Source organism: Agelaius tricolor, unplaced genomic scaffold (assembly GCF_023055355.1).
Source record: "Agelaius tricolor isolate 1412-34295 unplaced genomic scaffold, bAgeTri1.0.p SCAF_16, whole genome shotgun sequence".
Classification (NCBI taxonomy): domain Eukaryota; kingdom Metazoa; phylum Chordata; class Aves; order Passeriformes; family Icteridae; genus Agelaius; species Agelaius tricolor.
The window spans coordinates 7,522,311-7,536,507 of NW_027269276.1; positions in this window are offsets into that span (position 1 = coordinate 7,522,311).

A 14,197-nucleotide genomic window follows, 5' to 3' on the forward strand; every position below is an offset into this window, starting at 1 on the left:
AACACATGAAGAGTGCATGGTCACTTCACAGTGAAAAAACATATTGTATTGTGGAATAATCCCTTCAGCACCATCAGATTCTTTGCTCCATCGCTAAAATCCCGTCAAAGGGGGCAGCTCCTAAACACAACCCCCTTCAGGGTTATTGCAACTGAGTGAAAACATTGTTCATGGTGCTAACTTTGTTTTTTTGGTAAGGAGCAGTCCAAGAGGCAATGCAGCATCACACATGCATCAGCCTCACCCCAGGAGAAAATCACTGTCCTGCTCCCATCCCTTCCCCTGCCATCTCTGGCTGGCCACAGCCACTGCCCAAGCAAGGAGAGGGATGCTGCTCAGTTAAAATCCTGATTATTAGGAACTCAAAGGGAAAGGAATGAATGAGTGCCAAATGGCAAAGGATAAAATCAATATGGGGAGAGCTGTTATTTAAGCTTCTGAGCTCCGGGGTATTACAAACATTGGAGAGCAATGAAATAAAAATGATACATAAAGTGACAACATCATCATGTCTGTATAACTGACGCCCTTAGCAGCTGTTTGGTCTGAACAACAGAAGTAAATCCAAATCTGTGCCTGCAGCCCAGGGCTGTCTGGCATTCCTAAGGGGGCACTTCGTGATCAGAGAGAGAGAGGAAATTACAGGGTAGTTTTGCCAACCAGATAGTTTCTAACCTGCTTTGGCCACCGTGCCCTGGAAGGCTGGGGGATCACAGAGTCAGCAATCAGCCCCCAGGCTGCACACTGAAATTTCTGAAAGAGATCTTTGCTACAGGTGGAGGAGAGCCCAAGGGGCATCCCAGCAGCTCCAGGGGTACGGGGTGGCACTGGGGCTCCCCGGGTGAAGGAGCCAGCCCCCTGCCATAGCCAGGCTCTGCCCCTGCAGGGCACATCCCCTTGGCCAGCCCTGAGTCAAACTGCACTGCACAGCCAGTGCTGAGGACAGATCTTGCAAACCAGGAGTGAAAACACCAGGCTGCCATGCAACGTGTCCTTTCTTTGCCTCCGAGGCTTCCTGACACCCTCTTATCACCCTTTAAAACTTCTCCGCACCAACACCAAGCAATAAAGTCTGTTTCTCTCTGTTGGTGGAAAACCGAGATAAGTTTTTTCCAGCTTTCTATGCCTCTCCAGCATCTCTTCTCGTGTTGACCAAACCCTGTAAGCTTGTCAACCCTCCCAAACCTGTCTTCAGGCTGTTCCTCACTGCCAGGGTGTGACCGTGTTCACAGGGGTCTGAGGATGAGGGAAGAGATGAGGATCTGACTCCATGTTTCAGAAAGTTTGATTTATTATTTTATGATATATATTATATTAAAATTATACTAAAAGAATAGAAGAAAGGATTTCATTAGAAGGCTAGCTAAGAATAGAAAAAGAAAGAATGAATACCAAAAGCTTCTGTCTCGGACAGAGTCTGAGCCAGCTGGGCTGTGACTGGCCATTAATTAGAAACAACCACATGGGACCAATCACGGATCCACCTGTTGCATTCCACAGCAGCAGATAACCATGGTTTACATTTTGTTCCTGAGGCCTCTCATCTTCTCAGGAGGAAAACTCCTAAGGAAGGGATTTTTCATATAAGACGTCTGTGACAGCAGAGGCTGTGCAGGTATCACTGCTGCCATCGGTGGCGGGTCGTAGTCACCAGTGTCGCGGTACCCCGGGTCCCCCAGCTGCCACCTGGGGACAGGTGGGGCTGAGAGATGCCGCGGATGGAGCCTGAGCCACCAAGGAGCTCTTTGGGAAGCAGGGGACAGCTGGGAGCTGAAGGAGGGAGTTGCGGGAGGATGCTGCAGTGCCGGGACTGGCGCTGCCACCTCAGGGAAAGCCAGGGAAAATGCTCAGCCTGAGAGCGGGAAGCCTTGGCACTGTGGCCCTGGCTTGCAGAGCGAGCAGCTCCTGCGGGGCCAGGGCAGGGTTTAAACCTCCCGGCAGCGCGGGGGGAGCGCTGCGTTAACCCCGCTTAGGGCTGCATTAACCCGGCTCGGGAAAAGCGCCGGCCCCGCTCCAGCGCGGGCAGGAAAAGGCTTTTAGCACAGCCCAGCCATTACTGCACCATCGTTATGGTGTGCTGGAGGGAGAGGAGCGGCCTCCAGCTCCCACAGCAGCGTTTATGCTCCCGGAGCTGCTCGGGGATGCACTGACGGGATGTGCTGGTGTAAAGGGAGATGGTACCGGAGCCAAACGAGGCACCAGGGCAGTGAGGGTGATCCCAGGCTCTGTGTGGGGCTGGGGTGGCCAAGCTGGATGGGGACCGGAGGGGGCAGAAGTTCTCCACTCCTCGCTCCCCTCAGCGTGATGCTCCTAAACCTGGGAAAAACCTCCATCCCTTCTCTGCCCAAATTGCCTTTGGGCAAAACCCCCATGGCTTGTTCCTTGGGCTTTGCCCACCTCCTCTCACCTCTGCAGCCCCTCCTGCAGCCCCAGGATGAGCTCACAGCTGCTCTGATCTACCCCACAGGGCTATGGCTTTCTCCTGCCCTCCTGTTGCACCCAGCTGCCAAGCAGGAGAGGTGGGAAAGGAAAAGGGGAATTTTTAGACTGCAAGTTTTCTGAAGGAGAACTGGGATCAGTGCTGCTTTGGCAGAAGAGAAGGGACAGCAGGAATAAAGTAGGAGGGGCAGGGATGAAGGGTGTGGGATGCTGACAAAATGGGATGGGATGGGATGGGATGGGATGGGATGGGATGGGATGGGATGGGATGGGATGGGATGGGATGGGATGGGATGGGTTCAGGTGCTGCAGGGCAGTGCAAAGACCTGTCCTCTGGAGCATCAGGTCTGCAGGAGTGGCTTGGCAGGACAAGGAGCTGCTGACAATCACATCTGGAGAGTAAACATAGCACAGCAGAAGAGAAAGGGTCTAGAGAAACCTGAGAGCATTGCTTTCTGCTGCACCTGCTGCCTGCAAGCTTTCCTGCTTTGGGAGAGAGGTGGAAGGTCCCAGATACAGCCACAAACACCTGCAATGGCACAGGTTTCTCCCAGCCTCTCCAGAGTTCCTGGATTTTTAATTCTTTCCACCTCCTCCCAAGTTCTCATGCACATCTCTCCCGGTGATGCTCAGCTCCCACACCTGACCCCAGCTGAAGATGCAGCACAGAGCAGCTCTGTGGTGGGTGGTTACACTGCACTTCGCCCACTGGAAGTGTTGGGAGTAGGGAAGAAGAAGAAGAAAGGAAAATGAAATAGAAGTGGAGAAACAGCCTCCAGGCTCTGCCTCCGTTTCTGTGAAACTTCAACTAAATGGCAAAAAAAAAGGAGGAAAGCAGGGGTTTTCCCATTCTGTTCTACACAGGCTCCATTTCCAAAGTGGGGAGCACAACAGGTTGGGAGGGCAAGAAAAAGGAGATGTCACCTCACTGACATCCTAAAACCTCAGCCCAGGAGTGCTAGGAGCCGAGAGAAACTTGCCCAAGTGAAGCCTCCCTGTAAGCAGCAGGTTAAGGCAGGTTTCCTTGGATACAGGGAGCACTCCAGCTGTTTAGCAAATGGCCAGGAGAAAACTCCAGCCTTGCTTTACAAAACAGGCAGGGATTGATGCCACCCTCTTCTGGCTGCTGGGAAGCTGGGAAGGAGATGCTCCAGGGCTGGAGGCACAGCTGGGTGCTGATTGCAGTGTGGGGAGGGTGCTGATGCCTGCTGGGATGTAGGAAATATGGGACTGGGTTCTTGTCCTGTGTTGGTTTTCACACTGGTCCCTTGCAAAGTGCCCATCTCTAGTGAGTGGATGAGGAGGGTCCAGCTTTAGTACAGTGGGTAATCTGTCCATGATGATGAACAAGGCTCCTTATGGATAATTTAGAGCCAAGGAGGGTGCACCTGGAGATGCTGAGGGATGCTCCCATATCTGCACTCTCATCCCAAGCTGCAGCACCTGGCCAGGACCTGTGTGCAAAGGAGACTCCCCAGCAGTGTCCTCACCAGGGTGGTAGAAGAGGTTTTCCAAGTAATTAAGCAACTAACTGGGAGTTGGGAAAAACCTTGTGAAAAGACATGGAATGCAGCTCTGCTCATCACTGGAAACATGGATTGCAAGCAGCTCCCATGGGAAACACAAGATGGAAGAAAGAAACTCATTCATAAGATATGGGAGCAGATCTTCTGTCCTTCAAAATCCACTTACAAGCCTGGCCCCCAAGTTCAGAAGGTGCCAAGGGACACAGATCCAGTGGGGAGTTGTTGAGACAGTGTTGGCAATCCAGGGAAAGATTCTCCATATCCCTGTGTATCTGTGGCAGCACAGCAGATCAAAAGGAGCTGGCTGGAAAAAGGAAAATGAAATTCAAGGAGTGTTCTATTTATCTGATATAGCACTTTCTTCTGTTTTAAGCTGATTATTTTTTTGGAGATGGCTAAACTGAGACAAGGACAATTCTTCATGGGAGATGAGACTGCCACTAGAACAACCAATCCTGGAAATCACTGAAGTGAAATTTGGCCAGCCTTCAAAACAAAGCCAACGTGGCCGCTTTAATTAGAGGGAGAGGACCTACTACTGTGCATGTCCCTGATAGATGCTCAATTAATACAGTCCAGCAATTCTTGGGTCAGTGACAGAGAGCCCTGGTCGGGCTCCCCCAGTCATTTTTCAGTCCTGCTGCATCTCTGCCTTCGCTCCGTCAAGTCATCGTCAGCGAACGCTCGGAGACGACACCAGCACCAACGGGGGAAAGCAGAGCTTCCACATCAATGCACATGGCTTGACAATGCAAACAGCTCGGGACACACTCTGCATGAGTATCTATTATTAAGCAGCAATAAATGAACAAATTTCCCGTACTCGCCTGGTGGGTGCAGGAGGGAGCATTCAGGAAAGGCCCGGGGAGCTGACAGCCTGAATCGCTCCCTTCCCAGCTCGTCTCTATCGAGTGGCTCCTTTGCTCTGGGTATTTGAAATCGATTCAATTAACATTCTTTATGCATTCACGTGTAATAAAATAGGGACAATTAAACCTAATAAAACTCAGGTAGCTGTGTCCTACCCTCGTTATGCCTTCTTGCTCCCCTTACAGCCTCTCAAGAGAGGCCGGGGCATACCTGATGGATTCAAGTGGGGCAGGGTCAGCCAACACAGCCCTGCTCTGTAAAGTTCCAGATGTCCAAAACCCCTTGGAACACACACCAAGCTCCCAGTCCTGCATTGGCTCAGAAATAGCCTATGTACAGAGGTGACCCACAATGGATGGGTTGGGACAGCTGGTTGGGACAGTATTGATTAGGGGTTTTCCCCATTATAGATGGGGTCAAGCTGAACCAATGCTGGAAATGGAAAGTAAACACTTGGCTGTATTGAAGTAACCTGGGAGCTCACCATGCCTCTGAGCACTGGATGGCACAGGGAAATCCCATCTTCTTCTTTAGAAGTGTGGCCCTGATGTGAACTGGCAATAAGAAGCTCCCAGTATTGTCACTAAAGAAGTGGGAGAGGCCAAGTGTAGCCAAAGGCACGGCCATGGAGAGACCCCATAGAGGTCTGGGTCATTCCACAGGTGCAAGTCCAAGGTTTTAGCAGCTGCAGTGGTGGGATGAAGGAACAGACCCTTGAATGATATCCTCTCAGGGTCCACCCACCAGGTTGGAGCATTCCTCACCAACAAGGTTTGTTGTGCACACAGCAAAAGGAGCAAGGCCACATCAAGTTGAAGGCAGGGTTAAGGACCTGAGAAGTTAAATGGAGAGCACTGCATTTCTCCCCCAGAACTGGATGAAGAGCGTGTGGTTATGAGCATGGCCATCAATGAACCACAAAGCCTTTTAGCATCCATTATTTGCAACTGCTGCTGAGCAAACAAATGCGACCACATCAGTCACCGAGCCCATCCCCAGATGAAAGCTGTTCACATCAGCTGGTGCCTCCCCCCAGGAAAGAGGAGCTGACCCTGAGGGAGTGTGGTACAGACCCATCCCCCTTTCCCTTCTGTAGATTTGTCAGGAAGAGGCAAAATGGGGTATCTCCCTCTACCTCCCTCTATCATGCTCCCTTCAAAGGGGTCACCACGGTCTTTGAATGATCACTGTGGGCCATGTCTTCCTCCCCATGTCAGATAAGTCCCAGTCACAGGCAGGTTTGGGGGATGTGCACATTCCCACCAGATTCCCGTTTGCAGCCAGCAGCATGGAACAGCTGAGGACCCCAGTGTGGGCACCAGCTCCTAGAGGTCTGTGTGGGACCTTCTTTTCAGCTCCACATCACCTCCCTGGTGTAGGGGAGGTCCAAGGCTGGGTGTCAGCCCAACAGGGGTCAAAAAGGAGGCTCTCCTGGGCAGCCAAGGGAATTTGGCTGCAAGCCTAAGGGCTGGTTTAACTGAGCAGATGCTGGGCTCCCTTGGCAGAGCAGACACTGAAGAGCCCTGCAGGTGCCTCTTCCCAACCACAGACCTGCCCTGGCTTCAGAGAGACGGCTCATGCTTTGCCAGACACTGGAACCCCTGCACCCCTCCACCTGCTTGCCTGTTTATCCTCAGGCTGCCAGCCAGGATGGTTTGTTTATTTATTTTATTAGTCTTTCTTTCTTTTCTCCCCCTTCTACTCCTCCTCTCTCTTTTCCCTTTTGTCTTCTCTTCTTTTTTTTTTTTTTCTTTTATTTTTTTTAATTATTAGTTGTGCTGCACTTCTTGGTAAAGCACTTTAATCCATTTTAATGCCCCAGTTCTGCTCCTCAGTGACAGCCTGGTGGTTACTCTAATGCGTCCCACTCACCTCGGGGTTACTAATGAGGTCATGGCAAAGGCAATCTCCAAACTGAATAATTCACTAATCAGATGCTGCAGACTCCAGTGGTAAAATTTATTTCTGACACCTAAAACAGCAAATGGGTTTGTGGACACAGACTTTGAGCACGCACAGGCCCCGCCACGCTGCTCTCCTTCTTCAGAGCTATTTTTGGTGAGCTGGTGCTGTGCCATACATTTAATGATGGGTCTCACCACAAGGAAGACTTTCTCATGCCAAGCTCAAGGCAAGGAGGAGCTGGTGTGATGGACAGGTGTGTTGGGCATCTCCATGGATTGTGTGACTGAGTGTGACCAAAGCTTTGGGGGCAAAGGTGCTCCTGTGTCCTGTGCAGAGACTCTCTGCTGCCAGATTTCTGCTGGCCTTAGCCTTGACTGCCCAAAAACCTGGAGAGACTCACCATTGATTCAGGCACAAAGAGCTAAAGAGCCTTAGGACTCAGGACTGGTTTTAGTCTTTTATGTCTTTATAGTCGGAAAATAGCAAAACCACGCATTGAATTGCACCACCCAGTCTGTGGAGGGTTTGGTGCTGGCATTGCTAATCCCTGCTCCCTCTAGGACCGGCCTCCCAGATCTCCTGTCACTTCTGCCACTTTCTATTACCCAAATAACATCACCTGAGGTCCCTCTTTCCCCTTTTCTGTATTGAAAGCAGTGTCCATCACTTCTGTGTGCCACCCCCATGCACCTCCAAGAGAGAAAAGAGCAATAGTCCAATTAATTAGAATTGTTAATGAGAAAAGTCACAGGGTGTCATCAATAATAATTAACATTTCCTATTCCTAGAGGACACAGCAGTCCAAGAAATTTTGCAAATGGCTCTGTGGATGGGAAGTGCAAGGGCTGGAGGGAGATCAGCTCTGTTGAGGAGGATCTCACGAGGCATGGAAGGGCTCCACCTCTTCCAGCTGGACTCAGGCTGTGCTGAGGGGAAGAAAGGGGCACAGAGCTCTTTCAGAGAAGAGCAGCTCCCTGTTAAAAGTACAAGGTGAAGATGCTCTGAAATGGGGAGGTGAGGAGATGGCAATGAAGCTGGACACACGGAGGGGCCCATCCAGGAGTGCAGCTGAAGGAGGAGTAACTGCTGGACCTGGCTGCAACAGTGCTGAAATCGTAGTCCCAGCCAAAATGTTTCTTGGAAACAAACTGTTTTCCACAGCCAGGAAAGGTGAGAGGACACTAGGGAGAGGGGCTGCAGATGGAGCATCAGGGATATGGGATGCTGAAGTGTCCAGGAGGGAAAATAATTCACACAGAGTGAGGATTTGAAGCTCTGCACCCCAGCCCTGAGCCATGCCCTGCACACCAGCCCAGCCCTCATCTCTCAGTGCCTGAATATTTGCTTTTCCTTGGAAGAGAAACAAACAAAGTCTAAGAGTGGTGCTGAAATTGGCTTTCTCGTCCTGTGGCCAGCTCTGGTAATTACCCAGCTAAGTGCTGGGCTGTGAAGGGCTGTACAAATGATCTGTATGGTTTGGCACATCATCACTGTCCCAGAGATCCAGGAGATGAAGTTAATGGCAAAGGCCATGAACATCCAGAGCAGAGATGGCTCAGTGGGAATCCTGCTCCCACAGCCAGGTGCTGAAATTTCATGTGCAAACTTTTTGGATAACCCATCCCCAGTGTGAAACGCTGCCTTGCCGGACAGAACAGTGCTGAGTGCCATGCTGGCAGCACAGGGGGTTCATGGGCCACAGGGAAGGGCAGGAACTCTGATTTTCAGGCTTCAGAGCAGGTCCTGACAGAGGCAGGCAGCTGCAGCTAGTGGGGCTCCTGCCCCAGGCACCCAGAGCCCTGCCCGAGGAGGAGCTGCTGTGTGGTCACAGAGCTGGCCAGAGAGCTGGTTACAGAGCTGGTCACAGTGCTGGTCACAGAGCTGGTCACAGTGCTGGTCACAGAGCTGGTCACAGAGCTGGCCACACAGCTGGCCACAGAGCTGGTCACACAGCTGGCCACAGAGCTGGTCACAGAGCTGGCCAGAGAGCTGGTTACAGAGCTGGTCACAGTGCTGGTCACAGAGCTGGTCACAGTGCTGGTCACAGAGCTGGTCACAGTGCTGGCCACAGAGCTGGCCACAGAGCTGGTCACACAGCTGGCCACAGAGCTGGTCACAGAGCTGGTCACACAGCTGGTCACAGAGCTGGTCACAGAGCTGGTCACACAGCTGGCCACAGAGCTGGTCACAGAGCTGGCCACACAGCTGGTCACAGAGCTGGTCACACAGCTGGTCACAGAGCTGGCCACACAGCTGGTCACAGTGCAGGTCACAGAGCTGGTCACAGTGCTGGTCACAGAGCTGGTCACACAGCTGGTCACAGAGCTGGTCACAGTGCTGGTCACACAGCTGGCCACAGAGCTGGTCACACAGCTGGCCACAGAGCTGGTCACAGAGCTGGTCACAGAGCTGGTCACAGTGCTGGTCACACAGCTGGTCACAGAGCTGGTCACAGAGCTGGTCACAGTGCAGGTCACAGAGCTGGTCACAGTGCAGGTCACAGAGCTGATCACAGAGCTGGTCACAGAGCTGGTCACAGTGCAGGTCACAGAGCTGGCCACACAGCTGGTCACAGAGCTGGTCACAGTGCAGGTCACAGAGCTGGTCACAGGGCTGATCACAGAGCTGATCACAGAGCTGGTCACAGTGCAGGTCACACAGCTGGCCACAGAGCTGGTCACAGTGCTGGTCACAGAGCTGGTCACAGAGCTGGCCACAGAGCTGGCCACAGAGCCTGCTGTCCCTCCCTCTGCTGACAGGAAGGGTCGAGCCGGGGCCAGTGAGCTCATCCTCACAAGTCCCCTTTGATGTCCGGCCGTCCCCTGGGGCGAGGATCGCATATGGCCCAAAGCAGAGCAAACCCCGGGATGCAACTTGAGCAGGGAGGGAAATTCCCCGGCTGCCTCCTTTTGGTAACGCTCCCCCCGTGCTGAGCTCTTTTTGCAGTGGCCTTTCAGCAATGCCTGGTTTGATGGGATTGGAGGGGCAGGAAGGGATGGGGAAGCAGCAATGCCTGGTTTGATGGGATTGGAGGGGCAGGAAGGGATGGGGAAGCAGCAATGCCTGGTTTGATGGGATTGGAGGGGCAGGAAGGGATGGGGAAGCAGCAATGCCTGGTTTGATGGGATTGGAGGGGCAGGAAGGGATGGGGAAGCAGTAAATCCAGGGACAAGGCGAGTGGCTAGCACAGCGTGGAGCCAAAATGGGCCCATGATGAAACGTCTCAGCACGAGCAGTGACCCAAAAGGTGTCATCTTTTGTAAAAAAGAGTCCACACAAAGCAGCAAAGCAGCACAAGCCCCAGTCTGGCCCTGGGGAGGAGGGAAGTGTGTGGGGGACCACAGCCAGAGCAAAGTGAGGCAGGTAGGTACCAGCACAACAAGGTGGTCAAACCTCTAGCCTTGGAGAATCCAGGGGAAACAACCCTGACCAAGTGGAGCAGGGTACCAGGGGCCAAGAGAGCCTCCTCTGAGTGCCAGTCACTGCCAGGCTCCCCGCCCAACTGCTGAGCAAGATTATGTGATAAATGATTGCATTAGTCCGGACAGCTTCTCATTTTCCTCCAATCTGGCCTGTCTGCCCTCTTAGCACAGGGCTCCTGATAGCATTTCTCCCTCCACTGACTTCATTTTTCCTGTTAGGTTGTCAAGCTGTCACGGGGAAGAAAGGAGAAGTATGGACAAGGCTCTTACTGTCTGTGCTCTGAGAATGCCCTGTGCCTCTGCTGTCCCCACCCTCCATGGCCCTCCCTGGGCCTCCCACCCTCAGCTCCTCTTCCTTGGAGACACCCCTGGGCACTGCACACATCCCCATTTCAGCTCAGGAGACAGAGGTTCCATCTGACCCTCACCATGCCAAGGATGTCATGGAGTTTAGAAGAAATTAGGGCTAGAAAGGGTTTTGCAGGCACTCTTAGGCTAAAGAGCTCTGCACTGATAACAGTTTTGGGGGGAAAGGCTCATGGCTTCTGTGTTGGGGTGCGCAGATGATGTTTAAGAGCCCTCCTGAATGAAGCAGATGCTCTTGTCCTGGTTGATTGTTGATGGAGGGAACAAAACTGGCAGTGGGAACCAAGCCAAGCTTGTTCTGGTACAGCTTTCTCCTGCACAGCCTGCCTCATGTTTCTGCTGTGAAGACAAAATGGGAAGGTTGGGGGAAAATGAGTTTTCATCAGAGTCTGCTGTGTGATGTTCAGCCTGGCACCCAGGGAGCCTCCCCTCCTGGCACAGGGCAGCCCTGTGGAGTGGAGATGGTGCCTCCAACAAAATCATAGCTCCAGGGTCCTCTGATCCAGACCAGGGACACTGCTGGGGTGAAACATCCCCATCTCCTGTCTCCAGCTCCTCCTAAGGCTTAGGGGGATGCTGGAGGAGGAGCTGGGTGAGCTTGAGGCCTGACTTGATTTGGGGCAGAGACACAGCCAGAGCTGAGCACTGGGGTCTCTCCTGGGCCCTCCAGACTGCAAAGCCAATGATCCAGACAATATTTTAACCCTGATCCCACACATGGAGGTTTTTGAAAAAGCCAAGTTTTGAACTTGGCTCCCAGAGAACCTTGTGCCCCTACAGCAGCACTGCCAGTCAGTACATGCCAAACACCAGTCTTCCAGTCCAAGTGCCTCCCAGCTGGGGATCACAACAGAATGTGGAACAGGGCTCTTCCCTCCTAATCCCAGCTCTGTGAGAGAGGTTCAGCAGCTCCCCTGTCTCTCCATTTGCCAAAATGCCACAATAGTAATATTTGCACTCTGTGCTTATGCTCAGCAAAGGAGATGGGCTGTGAAATCCTTGGGTGGAAGCTGTCCCATAGCTCCAATCCTCTCACCTGAACCTTGGAAGCAATGGTGCTGGTACCTGCAGCACTTAGAGCATGTTTCTTTTCTTCAAAACACTTTGCAAATGTGAAATAACTATCCTAACCCCCTGAGAGGGAGCTGGGGAAGCCCTGGTAACAAGCACCCCTTGTTTTCATTTAGCACAGAGAGAGAAGGCACTTTCACATCTTGTTCTCCCCCACCACCCCCAGACACCATTAGTTCCCACTGACATGAGGGTTAACAGCCATTTGTAATCAGGTTAGAGAGGTTTAATTCCAAGGAGGTTCATTCCCTGGACTCAGTGCCCTCCCCTGCATGGCAATGAGCAGATCAAACAGCACCAGTTCCTATCTGGAGATTGATCTGGGACCAGGGGAGCACATCCCTGGCCTGGGAACAGGGTGGGGACTGTGGCCAGCATCCTGCTCCACCACTGGAAATCTTTGCAAATGTCATTAAGGAAGGGCTGGATTAAGATATCAGGTGCCAGCCAAGGGATGGCTGCAGGCAGGGCTGCACAGCCAAGGGATGGGGCAGGTGTGGGACCTGGGGTGTCACCACTTTGGTGCTACTCCATGGGAAATGATGAGCTCAGTAAACACTGGGGATTTTGGCTTTCCAACCCCCAGGGAAAGCTACTTCCCCCATGTGGTCTGGGTAACAGCTCCATGTGCCCATATTTCAAATTTATTTAGGGTTTAGGAAAGAGACCAGCATGTAAAAATAGGTAAAAAAATACTGATTTTCTCTTCAAGTCTCTCTTTCTCTCCCTGCACCCCTCCATTAGACAGCCTGTTTAGCTGTTTGCCTGCTAGATGGGCTTTTTTATTGAACTTGTCAATATTTGCATTTGCACCCTTTGAAGCAGGTGAAGCTTGGGTAAAGTGGCAGAAATCAGGCAGATCTGCAAAACTTCCACACAGCTCATCCCTCCAGATTCAACAGATGAAACGTAATTCAGGAGGAGAAAAATCTTAGCTGGAGCCAGGGGTCAGCTCAGAAGGAAGGTACAGAGACAAAGATGTCTGGGAGATAAATTGCCAGATGTGGAGCTGGTGCCTCAGTGAGGCTCTGCCAGGAGATGGAGAGGTGGTTTTGGGATGTCCTGCTCCTGCCACAAAGAGGTGGGAGCCCCAGGATGCAGCTTATAAACCCTGATGCAATCACCAAAATGTGCCGTGCAAAGCCCCCCTGCTCCTTCAAACTGAATTTTTGCTCCTTGGCTGTCAGCACCGCCTTGCCCCAGCCACGCTGCTCCCTGTGTTCTCTTTTTGGGAGCTGCTTTTGGGGTTTGGCTGGGTTTGGTGGCTGCAGAAAGCACCAGGCTGGGGAGGCTGGGGCACCACAAAGGCAGAGGAGGGATCCCAGGATCAGAGTCTGCAGGAGCTGTGCTAGGTCAGAGGACCCAGCAGATTTAGTAAGGACACAATTAATTCTCTACAGTAATAATTTCCCCTCCTGAGCTTGCCAGCTCAAGGGCCAGTCATTTCCCTTGTCCATCCATGCTGTCTCCATCCTTCCTTCAATGTTTCCTCCACTCTGGAGGCCCATAAGGCTCAGCACTGCTGAGACCTGCAGTCCCCTGGGCACACCTGAGCTCCTCAGTGGCTTCTGAGTCCACTCCAAACTCTTTCAAACAGGGACACATCCCAGGCAGATACCTAAAGAACTTTCTTTCTCATCACATGCCCCCAGCGTTTCTCTGGGACCCCTGGAGTCTGACTTTAAGGAGACAGAAGTTATCATTAATGAAAAAACTCTTCTCATCCATTTTCATTTAGTGCTCTGTCCCACAGGGAATAGCTGATCTGCATTTTGACAGGGACACAGGCCCAGTGGACCATGTAAGTATCAATTTTCCAGAGTGGGCAGATCATGTGTAATTACAGTCCATGCCAGGGTTTATGGGCATGGAGAATCCCTCTAATACTAAAATGCTTATGAAGTTGTTTTGAACTTTATCCAGGTGGAAGAGATCCAGTGTGAGTCATTCAACCCTCCTAGCCCCTCTTTCTGCCCCTCCAAATACCAGGTCACCCCTTGCTCAGGGCTAAGCCTTGGGGGAAGAGTAACCCAAGCAGTAAAGGACTATAAATGCCAGAAAAATAGTGCAGGGCTTTGCCTCCCTTCTCCCAAACAATTTGTGAAGAGCAAGAGATTGAGCTGAGTCTCTCCACAGCTCCAGGACAAAACTGCAGCTGTAAGGATTCCTTGGGCTGAAACACATCTATCAAGCCCTGAATATAAGCAGGTCATAAAACACCTCCAGGATCCTGGATTGGATGGAGATGGATCCTAGGATCTCCCCTGTTATTTTTGCTGTACTTTCATCACCAATATTTTGTCAGGAGGAACTCAAAGAGCAGCTAGGCAAGTGGAGGTTTGCTCCAAGAGATGCAGATCCACACAGATCCTCAAGTGTCACCTGAGTCAGCCTCCACTGAGCCTGGTGCCAGCAGCCTGGAGAAGGGCAGAGCCATCTGCAGGAACTCAAAACCAGCCCAATGCTTTGGCTAAACTGTTGCTGCTGTGGGTACAAGTCCCTGCTCACACACGTCCTCATCTTTCATTAAAAGAACTTCTCTGAGAATTGTGGGGAATGAGCCATGTGAGACATCAGGCAGTCTCCTGAGAAACGTTC